This window comes from Callithrix jacchus, chromosome 16 (genome assembly GCF_049354715.1).
Source record: "Callithrix jacchus isolate 240 chromosome 16, calJac240_pri, whole genome shotgun sequence".
NCBI lineage: Eukaryota > Metazoa > Chordata > Mammalia > Primates > Cebidae > Callithrix > Callithrix jacchus.
Window position 1 is genome coordinate 52,441,372 of NC_133517.1, and position 13,559 is coordinate 52,454,930.

The 13,559-nt window shown below is 43.1% G+C and overlaps 1 long non-coding RNA gene and 1 pseudogene across 2 annotated transcripts in view; both read left to right on the top strand.

The window, feature by feature from the left end:
- Positions 1 to 13,559, top strand: part of LOC144579738 (uncharacterized) — a 203,733-nt gene that overhangs the window by 30,513 nt on the left and 159,661 nt on the right. The gene's annotated exons all lie outside the window — the stretch shown is intronic.
- On the top strand, positions 3,265 to 4,613 carry LOC144579737 (thyroid receptor-interacting protein 11 pseudogene; annotated as a pseudogene).

Sequence of the window (13,559 nt, forward strand, 5' to 3'; positions counted from 1 at the left end):
TTCTGCTTCTATCTCTCCTTTTTTTATTTTTAGAGTCTTCACAATGGTGTTTTCTTCAAGAGAAAGCTGATTGCTACTAGCAATATATTCTTCCAGCTGATGCCTCACATATTCACATGCTGAAACTAACTTTTCATTTTTCATTTTGACATCAAAAGCAACTTTCTTTAAATTTTCATTGAGCTGCTGTAATTCTGAAAGACTTTGCTTCAAGTTTCTAACTTTGGCTTCTTTTTCTTTAATTAAGTTGTCCTTAAAATTACCGCCAAAGTCTTGATTTAAAGAGTGAGTTAACTCATTCCTGAGTCTAGAAAGCTCCTCATCATTTTGTCTAATATGCTCTTTAAGTTCCACATTCTCCTTCTGGATGCTTACATTATTTCTTTGTGATTTATTTAGCTGATCTACTAAATCATTTAGGGCCACTTCACGTTGAAGTAATGTTTCTTTTTGTACATCGAACTCTTTAGTAATGTCCATTTTATCGCCTTCAAGTTGATGGACTTCCTTTTTTTCATCATTTAGATCTTGTTTCAGTTTACTGATGATGTCATCTCCTTCATTTTGTTGTTTTGATAGCTGATCTTTTATCAGAAGCATGTGCATTTTAGCATCTTGATTCTGTCTGTCCAATTTTCCTATCTTAGCTATCAGGATTTTCTTTTCACTAATACTCTGATTGAGTTCTTGTTCCTTTGCTTCCCAATTAAGTCTTAAACTATATAATTCTGAATCCAAACTTACATCTCTTGTAGCTGCACTTTTAAGTAGTTCATGTTCATTGTTTGATTTTAAAAGTGACATCTGAAGTTCCTCTTTTTCTTGACTCAGTAATGACTTCTCTTTTTCTAGTTCTTCACTATGCATTTTAAGTTTCAGATTGTCTTCAACAAGACTGTTATCCTGGTTTAAACTACTTTATCTCATTATTTCATTGTTGGCATCAGACAGTGCTTGTAGTGTGAACACTTCTTCCGCTGGTGCACTCTGTGCAATAATTCTTCCCTTTTCTGTCACAGTATCACTTTGCTTCATACCATAGGGCTGCAATTCACTACACTCGAATTTCAAGTTTTCACATTCTTCTAATATTTGTTTCTTTTCCACATTTAGCTGTTCTTGTTCTTTCCTCAAAATGTCTCTATCATTTTCTGCAGGAGATAATTTTTTATTCATATCTTTTATTTTATCCTCAAGTTCTTCAATTTTTTTGGTAGAGTCCACTTTTTCTGTTTGTAGAAATTGAATCGTTTTTTGCATCTCATAGATTTTGGAGTGATCGGTTTCTGTAACTCCAAGGCCACCTTGTTGTAACAGATTTGTGAGTTCTTCAATTCGTTCTTCATAGTCACTTAATTCTTCTTGATGCTGTTGACTTATTTCTGTCAATTTCTGGTGGTGCACATTCTACAGTACTGACATTTCATGTTGATGGTCATCTATTTCCTGACTTTGGTTCTGTTTCAGTTCCTTAATATTTTGTAGTTTGTTTATTTCTCTTTGAGCAGAGCTATGTGTTCCTCGTGCTATTGAAGTGTGACCAATATTCCTCCAATAGACAACTTCAGACTCAAGTCTTGAAACTTCATTTTGGAGTTGGTTTATTTCTTGTCGGGACAAAATTATATCATTAAAGTCCATGTCGTCATCATGAAAAGCTGAAGGATGATGACTAATCCCATAAGCGAAAGAAGATGCAGTGGTTGCTGGTACACCGCCAACTCCTGAAGGTACTGACTGAGCAGCTGACTGCAGTTTCAGCATCTGGTCCTGGAGCACAGTATGTCTGGCTTCACCATGGTGGATTTTTACCTGTTTTTGTTGAAGTTGATTTTGGTAACTTGTAGATTGCTGTTTCATTTGAAGCTCTGATGCTTCATGTTTCTGTTGTAGATCAGTACAAAATTTCTTACACCTTTTATTCTCTGATCTCAAGACTTCATGAATGGCTTCAATTTCTTTTGTCATAAAATCAGGTAATTCTGCTTCCACTTCCTCCATGCCCCCCGTCAGTATAAACTTTGTAAAGTTTGAAATCTGGCCAGAGAGGGAAGCCAGGCTGCCCCTGACTTGACCCAGAGACTGGCCCCATCTGGAGCTGAGGCCCCCAAACCAGGACAACATTGTGGTGAGTTTAGCAGCCGACCTGGTCCACTCAGAAAAAAAAAAAAAAAACATTTAGTGCTGTTGGACATCCAACCAAATATCCTTGAATGCCTTTTTTCACAAGACTAGTTCAAATGTACAGGATTCCACAACAAAGTGGGGTACCCAGGCAACATGGGATCCAGGTTCTGCTGAGGAACACAGAGGCCTGGCCTGGGACTTTACCACGGGCCCTCCTCTAGTGATGCCGTCACCCACGTGGGGCCTTCCACTCATTCCCACCATCCAGATTGGGCCAGTTCTACCTCTGCTTTAGTGACTCTCCCGAGTTCCATAGGCAATTCCTGACAACTCGCCAGCCACCATGACACTCGCCAACAATTTTTTTTTTAATTAATGTTCTGGGATACATGTGCAGGATGTATTTCACTTATTGAGGCTGGCTTTTTTTCACTCAGCATAACTCCCTTGAGATCCATCCAAGTTTTTGGATGTATCATTGGTTTTTCCTTTTTATTGTTGAGTATATACTCCAGATATATCACTTAGTATTAACCGCTAAGATATCTATTTAAAGATATCATCTTAAAACTAAACGTTTCCTTACATAAATTCATACAACTTTCATATAAGTGTTAAACCATAAGCTGAATCTACATAAGTATACTTAGCAACATCACTGAACATGCCATTTTCTGATATATGAGCTACAACAAACCAAGAGTTAACTATTCTCATGATGGTGGCCACTGAGGGCAATGAAACCACTTTGATAGCACAAGTACCCAGATGTCTGAAACTTAAGAGACGATTTCTTTAATTTTTTAATAAACCCATCATAAGAAAGTCCTGACTTGAAACTTAACTGTAGGTGGACATACATATTTTTATTAGTTGTTGAATTTGTATATTTAAAAAGACATTTCTTGCAAATTTTGTAAATTGCAATATGCCTTTAAAATAGAAACATTTATAGAACAAAGAAAGATGAAAAATGAGATAAATTCAAATATGCAAATAGGTCTGATCAGGCCAGAACTAAATTTGGTTCTTTGCAAGTTTTGCAGTGATTGACTGTAGTTTCTAATACATTTGAAGACTGGAAGTCTTAATTACATATTGAAGGGTAAAACGAGATGTTTCACAAAAGTTATTTAAGGGAAAAGACATCTTAATTAAAGGCAAAGTGATCAACTACTTTCTTCAAATGAAAATTTCACTAACAAAGGATATGAAAACAAACTTTTGAGACAGGAAGTCACAAACCTGAAGGAGAGAATATTAATTCTAGAGATGGACACTGGCAAACTAAAAGGAGAAAATGAAAACATAGTAGAAACATCCAGAGAAAAGGAAACAGAATATCAAACATTGCAAGGGACTAACATGAAGTTTTCTATGATGCTGCGAGAAAAAGAATTTGAGTGCCATTCAATGAAGGAGAAGGCTCTTGCCTTTGAAGAGCTATTAAAAAAAAGAACAGGGCAAGACTGGGGAGTTAAATCAGCTTGGAAATGCAGTTAAATCAATGCAGGAGAAGATACTTTTGTTTCAACAGGAGAGAGACCAAGTCTTGTTGTCTCTGAAACAAAAGCAAATGGAAAACACTGCCCTATGGAATGAGGTTCAACGTTTATGTAACAATAAATTTTGGTGAAACCAGGAGCTAGAGAGATTGTGTAATCATCTTCTAGAATCAGAAGATTCTTATACCCGTGAGGCTTTGGCCGCAGAAGATAGAGAGGCTAAACTAAGAAAGAAAGTCACAGTATTGGAGGAAAAGCTAGTTTCATCCTCTAATGCAATGGAAAATGCAAGCCATCAAGCCAGTGTGCAGGTAGAATCATTGCAAGAACAATTGAATGTAGTCTCCAAGCAAAGGGATGAAAGTGTGCTTCAGCTTTCTGCCCCTCAGAAACAAGTAAAGCAGTCTGCTGTGTCACTGGCCAACCTGCAGATGGTACTACAGCGTTTCCAACAAGAGGAACAAGCTATATATTCTGCTGAGCTAGCAAAGCAAAAACATCTTAGAACTGAATGGAAGAAAAAGGAGGAACATCTGGAAAGAAAAGTGTTATCATTACAGGAACATTTGGATGAAGCCAATGCTGCATTAGATTCAGCATCAAGATGTACAGAACAAATTGAAGAACTTAGAAAACAAAATGACGTCCGACCAGAAATGCCAGATGGTGTACAAAAGAAATTGATGAATGTCGCAAACACCTCAGAAGGAAAAGTGGACAAAGTCCTAATGAGAAACCTGTTCATTGGTCATTTCAAGGCATTGAAACATCAGCGTCATGAAGTGTTATGGTTGATAGGGAGCATCCTGGAGATGAGAAGCAACTTCAGCAAAGTCTCAGGATAAAAAATCAATACGCAAAAATCACAAGCATTCCTATACACCACCAATAGCAGACAGACAGCCAAATCATGAGCAAACTTCCATTCACAATTGCCACAAAGAGAATAAAATACCTAGGAATCCAACTAACAAGGATGTGAAGGATCCCTTTAAGTAGAGGTACAAACCATTGCTCAAGGAGATAAGATAGGTCACAAACCGATGGAAAAACATTCCGTACTTCTGGTTAGGAAGAATTAGTATCATGAAAATGGCCTTAATTCCCAAAGTAATATACAGATTCAATGCTATCTCCATCAATTTACCATTGACCTTCTTCACAGAACTGGAAAAAAACCACCTTAAACTTCATAAGCAGAAAGAACAAAGCTGGAGGCATCACACCACCTGACCTCAAACTATACTACAGGGCTACAGTAATCAAAACAGCATGGCACTGGTACCAAAACAGTGATATAAACCAATGAAACAGAACAGAGGTCTCAGAAGTAACACCACACAACTACAACAATCTGGTGTTTGACGAGCCTGACTAAAGCAAGCAATGAGAAAAGGATTCTCTGTTTCATAAATGGTGTTGGGAAAAACCAGCTTGCCATGTATAGAAAGCTTAAACTGGACCCCTTTCTTTCATCTTACACAAAAATTAACTCCAGATGGATCAAAGATTTAAACATAAGACCTAACACCATAAAAACCGTAGAAGAAAACCTAGGCAGTGCCATTCAGTACATAGGCATAGTTTAATACATGATTAAAACACCAAATGTAATGGCAACAAAAATCAGAATAGATAAATGGGATCTAATTAAACTCAGGGAGTGTACATTTCTCAGTAAATCCAGGGAATGGTGGGGAGTTGGGTAAGATATAGGTTAATCCAGGTCTCAGGGACCTTGGCTTGCTATGCTGATGGGTTTGGAATGGATTAAAGCTTTTGAGAGGCATGGAAAAAATATTTAAAAGAGCCACTGATGGGTTTAGTTTTTCATTATCAGAGCATCACTATGGTGACCATTTGTAGAAAGAAATAGACAAAGCAGTGAGATAAGGTAGAGATGCTCTTGAGGCTGCTGCAACCATTTGGATGAGGAACTGTGACAGTCCAAGCCAACAGGAAGCAGACGTGGAAGCCAAAGAGTTATTGAAAGAACTGAGGAAAAAAGCGGGAGAGTAAAATAGAGACTATCTGCCAATGATCTGAGTAAGATGGCTGGGAGATTCTACTGAGAGGCCATGGAGACTCTGAAGGAAAGATAACATTACTCTTGGCTCTGCTGGTTTTGATTTTCCTCCAGGACAACCAGGTGGAGATGTACACTGGGTGCCGGATGTGTAGATCTTCATCATGGGGCCAGCCTGTACTACTGCTAAGACCAATTCTCTTCTGGACAATTTTCTCCCCAAACATAAACAGTTATAAGAGAAGAATGTGGGCTCTATGTCATTCCCCATTATTCCTAGTCCCATCATTTGTTTTTCTAGATCACCAAAATAAAACTCTGGAGTTGTATCAAATAAGTAGATCAAAAAACTTACGAGTCTGCATAATTTTTTTCAGAAACACTGCCTAGCACAGTCTCTGGTCATAGTCGGACTCAGGGAAAGTGTGTGGAATATGTGCATCTGTGCATAAATGGATAAAGAAAAAACAGGCACAAAAATGCCAATAAGGGCTTTCCATGGACCTGCAGTGGACGCACCTCTGCCTGCATCAGCCAACATGCTCATGGCTTGAGAAGATTCTCTAGAGAATTCCACATGGAAGGGCATTCTCATGTCTGCTGATAGTGTCTAGGCTTTGACTGGGTTCAAGGTGGCATCTGAATGTCACAGACACCCTCTGCATGCGAGATTTCCCCACTTGAATCTCTTGTCAATGGTAAATTTGAGCATAGTGACAATATGTTCCATAAAACTCTCTGGCTAACCTCTGACCCCCTCTTCAACTCCAAAGCATTGCACACCTCCATCTTTATTGCCTTTTCCTGCTTCTTAATTATTTGTAGCTTTTATCATCCACATGACATTATGCTCCATATTTATTTATTACCTAACTTCCTGACTAGTCTGTAATCACACTGGGACAGAATATTGCTCTGCTTTCTTCCCCAGTGTTTCACAAAACTTGTAACAGTTCCTGGCATTTAGTAGATTCTCAGTATTTGCCAAGTGCAGGCATCTTTGCACGCCCTGAGCCTCTTGATGTGCCTGGTGCTCCCCAGGCACCAAATGAGTGTTCAATAAATATATTTTGTAGTAGCTCCTTCCTCATCTTCCCAGTGGAGGAAGATTAAAGAAGTTAAAAATAATAATTATTATGAAATGTTTCAAATGATCAACACACAGAAAATACAAGAAAACTACTTACAAGTAAATTCATGAGGACAATTGGGGCAAATATTGTTAAACTAATAAGTAGTAAAAAAAAAAAGTGGATATGTTAATTCATTCCTCAGAAATGGGTTTAGGAAGGACTCTTGATAATTGATATCTCCTGTTATCATACTGATGGTCTGTATTATAGACAGCAATGGAGAGCTGAAGGCACTCTGAAAACAGACAGCAAGGTACAAATAAAATGCAAAGTTTCCACAATGAAAAAATGTTTCCTCGAGAGTAGAATAATAAAAATTATTTTCAGAATACTTTCAAAAATTCATAGGTATATGGTTACTGAAATCCAGTGATAAAATATTAAAAAGCAGTGGCAAAGTCATCAATAGTATCTGTAAGGCCAGTTGCCTTGCCACAAGTCAAACGGACACATTCATCACTCTCCGCACCTGATAACTGCGTCATCACCTGAGCTCATTATCTGGCCTCGCTATATGGCTTCCCCCGCACCCGCCTCTGCATACCATACCCAAGCCCACACTCAGCACTAAATTATGCATTCAACCTCCAGCCCGCTGTTAAAGAAACCCTGCAGAAAAATTTATAAAGAAGCCCCACCATACCCTGCCCGGTAACAGCCTTCCATGTACCCCCCCAGCAGGCCCGCATGCCCAAAGTCCCGCCCACCTATCAATGACAGCTAGTTTCATGTACTTCCTACTTTAATTCCATGTACTTCCTGCTCCTCAACAGCCAATAGAAATGCCTTCTCTTTGTTTCCCCAGTAGTCAATCAAAGCCCACTTACCCAAAGTCCTGCCCACCTAGCAATGACAGCTAGTTTCATGTACTTCCTACTTTAACTCCATGTACTTCCTGCTCCTCAACAGCCAATAGAAATGCCTTCTCTTTGTTTCCCTAATACCCAATCAATTGCCTGCCTTCCCCATAAAACCCCATGCCCTGAACAGCTGGGCGTGACTTCTCTGGCCCCCCCTTGGACCACTGAAGCTCGCCTGGGAGCTGAATAAATTAGCTTCTCACTTTTTTATACTTGCCTCCGTTTCCTCATTTTACCTCGGCAATAAATCTTTCATTTGGTGCTGAAACCCGGGAGGAGTTGTGAGACCTTCCCTCCTGGCAGGGGGGAAACTGACTCCTCCACCTGAGGCTGGACCAGGAGCCAGTCCACCACTAGGTAAGACTTCTGTTGCCCACAACTTTTCCCACTGCCTGCTCTGTGGACTTCCTGCTCGTAATCACGGCCATGTCAGGGACACCTTCTCATTACTCGTCATGGGCCCAGGGCCCCAGCCTCTTTCTGAGAACCTGAGCATAGTGGAAATGTCCCTACACTCTTGTCTTCTCCCCATAAGGGGTCTCTCAGGGCCAGGAATCTGAGGGAGATGTCCCCACCTTCCTGAACCCTCTCGTAATCTCCGGGGTTCAGGAGGATAGCCCAGGACACTGAGCCACCCTTCCGATCATCTCTGCAGCAGTGGCTAAGGTTTGGGTGATAAGAAGCCCTGTTCACAAGCCCAGGCTCTGCCCAGGACTAAAACAGACCTCTGGCTCTCAATCTCAAACTTGCCCTTTGGCAGGTCAGCTCCCACCTAGGCACTTTTAGCTTCTCTCTCTCTCTCTCTCTCTATTCCCAAGTGAGTGTGTGAGCAAGTGAGTCTATGTGTAGTCCCATGACTTAATGGCTATGGGGCTTGTGTGGGCCTCCAACCGTGGTTCCACGGGGACGTCATAAGGCATAACGGTGATTCACCTCAGGACCAACAGTTCTGAGGTGACCAGGCCAGGGGCTTATACAGGTACACCTTAGCCAAGATGCCCCTGAAATATCCCTCTGGGGGCATGGCTGGGAAGGCATCAGATTGGTCTCCCAACCTTTGACCATCAATTCTATATGTGGCCCTCTCTCTACTGTAGATTCACCAGTTTTGTTAGGCTCTTACTAGCTGATATACACTGGTTCAGGCCTACTTCCCTTAAAGTACCAGATGTTCTATGGTAGGTAACAGACCACTGGCTTCAAGGAAAATTTATTGAGTTCCTGCCTCTACAAATAACTCTGTCATCCTTTTTCCTTCTATTCTTCTTCTACCACTGAAACCCCACTGCCCACTTCTGCAAGTTTCACTTCCTCTAACTCTACCATGTGGCAAATAGCTCTAGCCCTGTCCCTTTTTATTTTCTTACTCATTGTTATCATTGCAGCCTGTAGGTTCTCTCAGCCTCCCCCTCTGGGAAAGGAGCTTTTCTGCCCGTGTTGGGTATAATTTCTTTTTATGTCCACTTCTCACCCTTAGGCCACTGAAAAAGATAAAATATGGGTAATCAGAACTCCTGCCTAGACTCCAAGTCACCACTAGGATGCCTAGTCCAAAATCTACCCAAACTAGGTCTTTCTATAAAAAAGAAAAGGCTACTCTTCCTCTCCTCTGTGGCCTGGCCACAGTGTCCTCTAAACAACCAGTCCAAGTGGCCTCCTGGGGGCACCCTCAACTTTAACTTTCTAACAGATTTAGACAACTTCTGCCAAAGAAATGGAAAGTGGGCGGAGGTTCCCTATATTAAGGCTTTCTGGCACCTCCGTTCCCACCCCAGCCTCTGCTCATCCTGCAGTACTGCCCAAGTACTCCTGGCAAAAAAATCCCCCCACTGCCCTTGGCCCCTTTGCTGACCTCCTCCTCTTCTTTTTCTGACCCCAATCTGCCTGAAGAACTCTTACAACCCCCCACTCAATCCACTAATCCCCTGCCATATGCGGACCCCCAAACCCCTCCTCCTTCTCCTCCTCCAAGTTCGGACATGGACTCTCCTGTTAGTGCTCACACTCGCTCACGCAGTGCTCCCAGCGTTGAAAACTCTCTCTTTTGTCCTCTCTGCAAGGTGGCCGGAACAAAGGGTGTTGTCCGAGTACACGTTCCCTTCTCCCTTACTGATCTGTCCACCATTGAGAAATGCTTAGGGTCATTCTCCACCAATCCTACTGCTTACATCAAGGAATTTCAGTACCTCACTCAAGCATATGACCTAACCTGGCATGACACTTATGTAATCCTGTCCTCTATCCTTACTCCTGATAAGCACAACCACATCCCCATGGCAGCCAGGGCACACGCTGATCAAGTACATTTCACTGATCCTCAGATGCCAGTGGGTACAGTGGCAGTCCCTGAGGCCAATCCTAACTGGGACTATCAAACTGGCCAAAATGGCCACCGCCACCGAGACCAGATGCTACAGTGCCTCCTAGCAGGCATGCAAACACAGCCCAAAAAGGATTTAATTATGATAAACTGTGGGAAATAACTCAGGGTCCTGCTAAAAATCCAGCTGCCTTCCTAGACCGGCTAACTAACACTATGGTCCTTCATACCCGAGTAGATCCAGATTCTTTAGCTGGGGCTACCCTCCTAGTGGCCCATTTTATTTCCCAGTCAACACTGGATATTTGAAAAAAACTAAAGAAGGCAGAGGAGGGTCCCCAAACTCCCATACAAGACCTGGTAAATGTGGGATTTAAAGTTTTTAATGGCCGAGAGGAAAAACCTGAGGCCATCTGCCAGACCCAGCTACACCAACATGTGAGCCTATAAACCCAAGCTCTTGTAGCAGCTCTGAGGCTGGCTTACCAAGCATCTGGTGTAAGGGGACTGTCAGATCCCCCCCAAAAGGGTCCCTCAGGACTATCTGGACCCACCCAGACTGCTTCAAAGGTTCTGCCCAGGCCCTGTTTCAAGTGCAGCCATGAGGGGCACTGGGCCTGACAGTGCCCCGTTTATGTCCAGCCCCGGGACCCTGTCCTACCTGCAAACAGACTGGACACTGGAAGATAGACTGCCCGTCCCGGACTACAGGCTCACTCCCCGCACCTCCATGTGAGGGGCAGGCCAGTCTGAAGGATGCAGTCCCTTCGTTTGAACTCCTTGGCCTCCTGGACGACTGATGTGGCCCAGACTCAGAGACCCATATCACCCTTGCCAAGCCCAGTGTAATGCTACAGGTAGCAGGTAAGTCCATTTCCTTCTTGGTGGACATGGGGACTACCAATTCTGTATTGCCTTCCTACTCAGGACCTAACACACCTTCCCAGGTGTCAGTTATGGGAATTGATGGAAAGCCCTCCTGCCCCAATCAGACTCCTCCCTTAGCCTGTAACCTTAAGGGCCACCCTCCAACTCACTGGCCCCTCACAGTCAACCTCATCCCCACCCATCTTCTAGTACTAACCCTAACTGGTAATGCACCCGGTCATAACTTTTCACCTCAACCCCCTATCCCTCCTGAGGTAGTTAGCTCCTCAGTATGAGATACCTCCAAGCCTGTAGTGGCCACACATTACATACCAGTTAAAATATTTCTCGAAAAACCCTACCCACATTCCCTCCCGTCCTCAGTTTCCCATCTCAAAAAACTACCGTCAAGGCCTGAAACCAATCATCACTCAACTTTTAGCCCAAGGACTCCTTATCCCCACCAGTTCTCCTTGTAATACTCCTATCTTACCAGTCCAAAAGGCATCTGGTGACTACCGTCTAGTCCAAGATCTACACCTTATCAAGGAGGCGGTAGTACTCCTGGGTGGTAGTACCCCCTGGGCGGTAGTACCACCCAGTGGTCTCCAACCCTCATGCCCTATTATCCAACATTCCCTCCACAACCACTCATTTTCCAGTCCTAGACCTGAAGGACGCCTTTTTTTTTTTTACCATTCCCCTTCACCCAGAGTCTTACTTCCTTTTTGCCTTCATGTAGACCAATCCAAACACTAACCTGTCACAACAGTTAACCTAGACAGTCCCACCTCAGGACTTTAGGGACAGCCCCCACATTTCCAGACAAATATTAGCGACTGACCTCAGTTCTTGCCCCCTTCAACCCAGTCTCCTTCTCCAGTATGTGAATGACCTGTTACTTTGTAGCCCCTCCCTCTTTATGTCACAGCAACATACCACTATCCTCCTTAATTTTCTTAAGTCTTGGGGTACCAGGTATCCCCCTCTAAAGCATAGCTGACAGTCACCTCAGTAACCTATTTAAGCAATATCATCCTACAAAATAAAGCCATCTTAACTAACCATTTCAAACCCCTAACCACCACCTCCCAACCTTTCTGCTGGCTAACTCTAGTCCAACAAAGTATCAACATGTTAAATTTAGCCAAATCCACAAATTTCACCAACTGCTTTTTATGTGCCTCTCTCAATAACCCCCACTTTGCTGCAGTTCCCCTCCAAACTAGGTTCAACCTGTCACAATCACCTACAAGGCAGCCTAAACCCCCTTAACAGATATCCCCCTATTTAAGGTACACTCTCAAAGTCTCTCTTTCTGCTACAGAACCATCAATGACTCCAACTGCAATATTACAGTAAAGGTAACCTCCACCCTCTATGCACCTCCAGGGGGGTACTTTTAGTACAATAAAACTCTAACAAAAGTTATAGATACCTCTCTTCTCTTCTCTTCCCTTCCCTTTTGTGCCAGCCACCTTAGTCTTACAGTTAAAATTATAGGGACAAGCTGAGTTCTTATCCCTGGTCACTCTGTCCCCAAACGACCAGAGTAAATGAGCAGTGTTCCTCCCACTAGTGGTTAGCCTCTCCTTAGCATCTTCTCTAGAAGCAGCTAGAATAAGTAGTGGTGCCCTAAGCTACAATGTCACCTTATCCACACAACTAGAGGACAAACTCTGGTGGCCATTGAGGCATCAGCCGCCTCTCTGGCATCCCTCCAATGACAAATCACATCACTGGCTAGGGTAACTCTCCAAAATTGGAGGGCCCTAGACCTGTTAACAGCAGAAAAAGGAGGTACCTGCTTGTTTCTCCAAGAACAATGTTGTTATTACATTAATGAAACTGGTTTAGTGGAAGAAAATGTCAACACTCTCTATCGTCTTCAAGAAGACCTCCAAAGAAAACAGAGTACACCAGCCTCTTCTCTTAACTGGTGGGAATCCCCCATACTTACCTGGCTAACCCCTATCATCACTCCCATTATTGTAATTTGTCTTTTGCTAATGCTAGCCCCTTTCTTTCTCAGGTTTTTACAAGCTCGCATAAGGGAAATTTCCAGGGTAGCTGCGAATCAAATGCTGCTTCACCCCTCCATCCGACTCACTGAGGCACCAGCCAACTGACCCCCCTCTCTGACTCTGCCCCTGTTCAGCAGGAAGTAGCCAGAGGAAAAAAACGGTATCCTATATCACCAAAAAGTTCAGAATGTAAGGCCGGTTGCCTTGCTGGGAGTCAAACGGACACATTCATCACTCTCTGCGCCTGATAACTGTGTCATCACCAGAGCTCATTATCTGGCCTCACCACATGGCTTCCCCTGCACCCGCCTCTGCATACCATACCCAAGCCCACACTCAGCACTAAATTATGCACCCAACCTTTAGCCCTCTGTTAAAAAAACCCTGCAGAAAAATTTTTAAAGAAGCCCCACCATACCCTGCCTGGCAACAGCCTGCCCCATATGCCCCCGGCAGGCTCGCATACCCAAAGTCCCACCCACCTACCAATGACAATTTCATGTACTTCCTACTTTAACTCCATGTACTTCCTGCTCCTCAACAGCCAATAGAAATGCCTTCTCTTTGTTTCCCCAATACCCAATCAATTGCCTGCCCTCCCTATAAAACCCCATGCCCTGAACAGCTGGGCGTGACTTCTCTGGCCCCCCTTGGACCACCGAAGCTTTCCTGGGAGCTGAATAAATTAGCTTCTCAC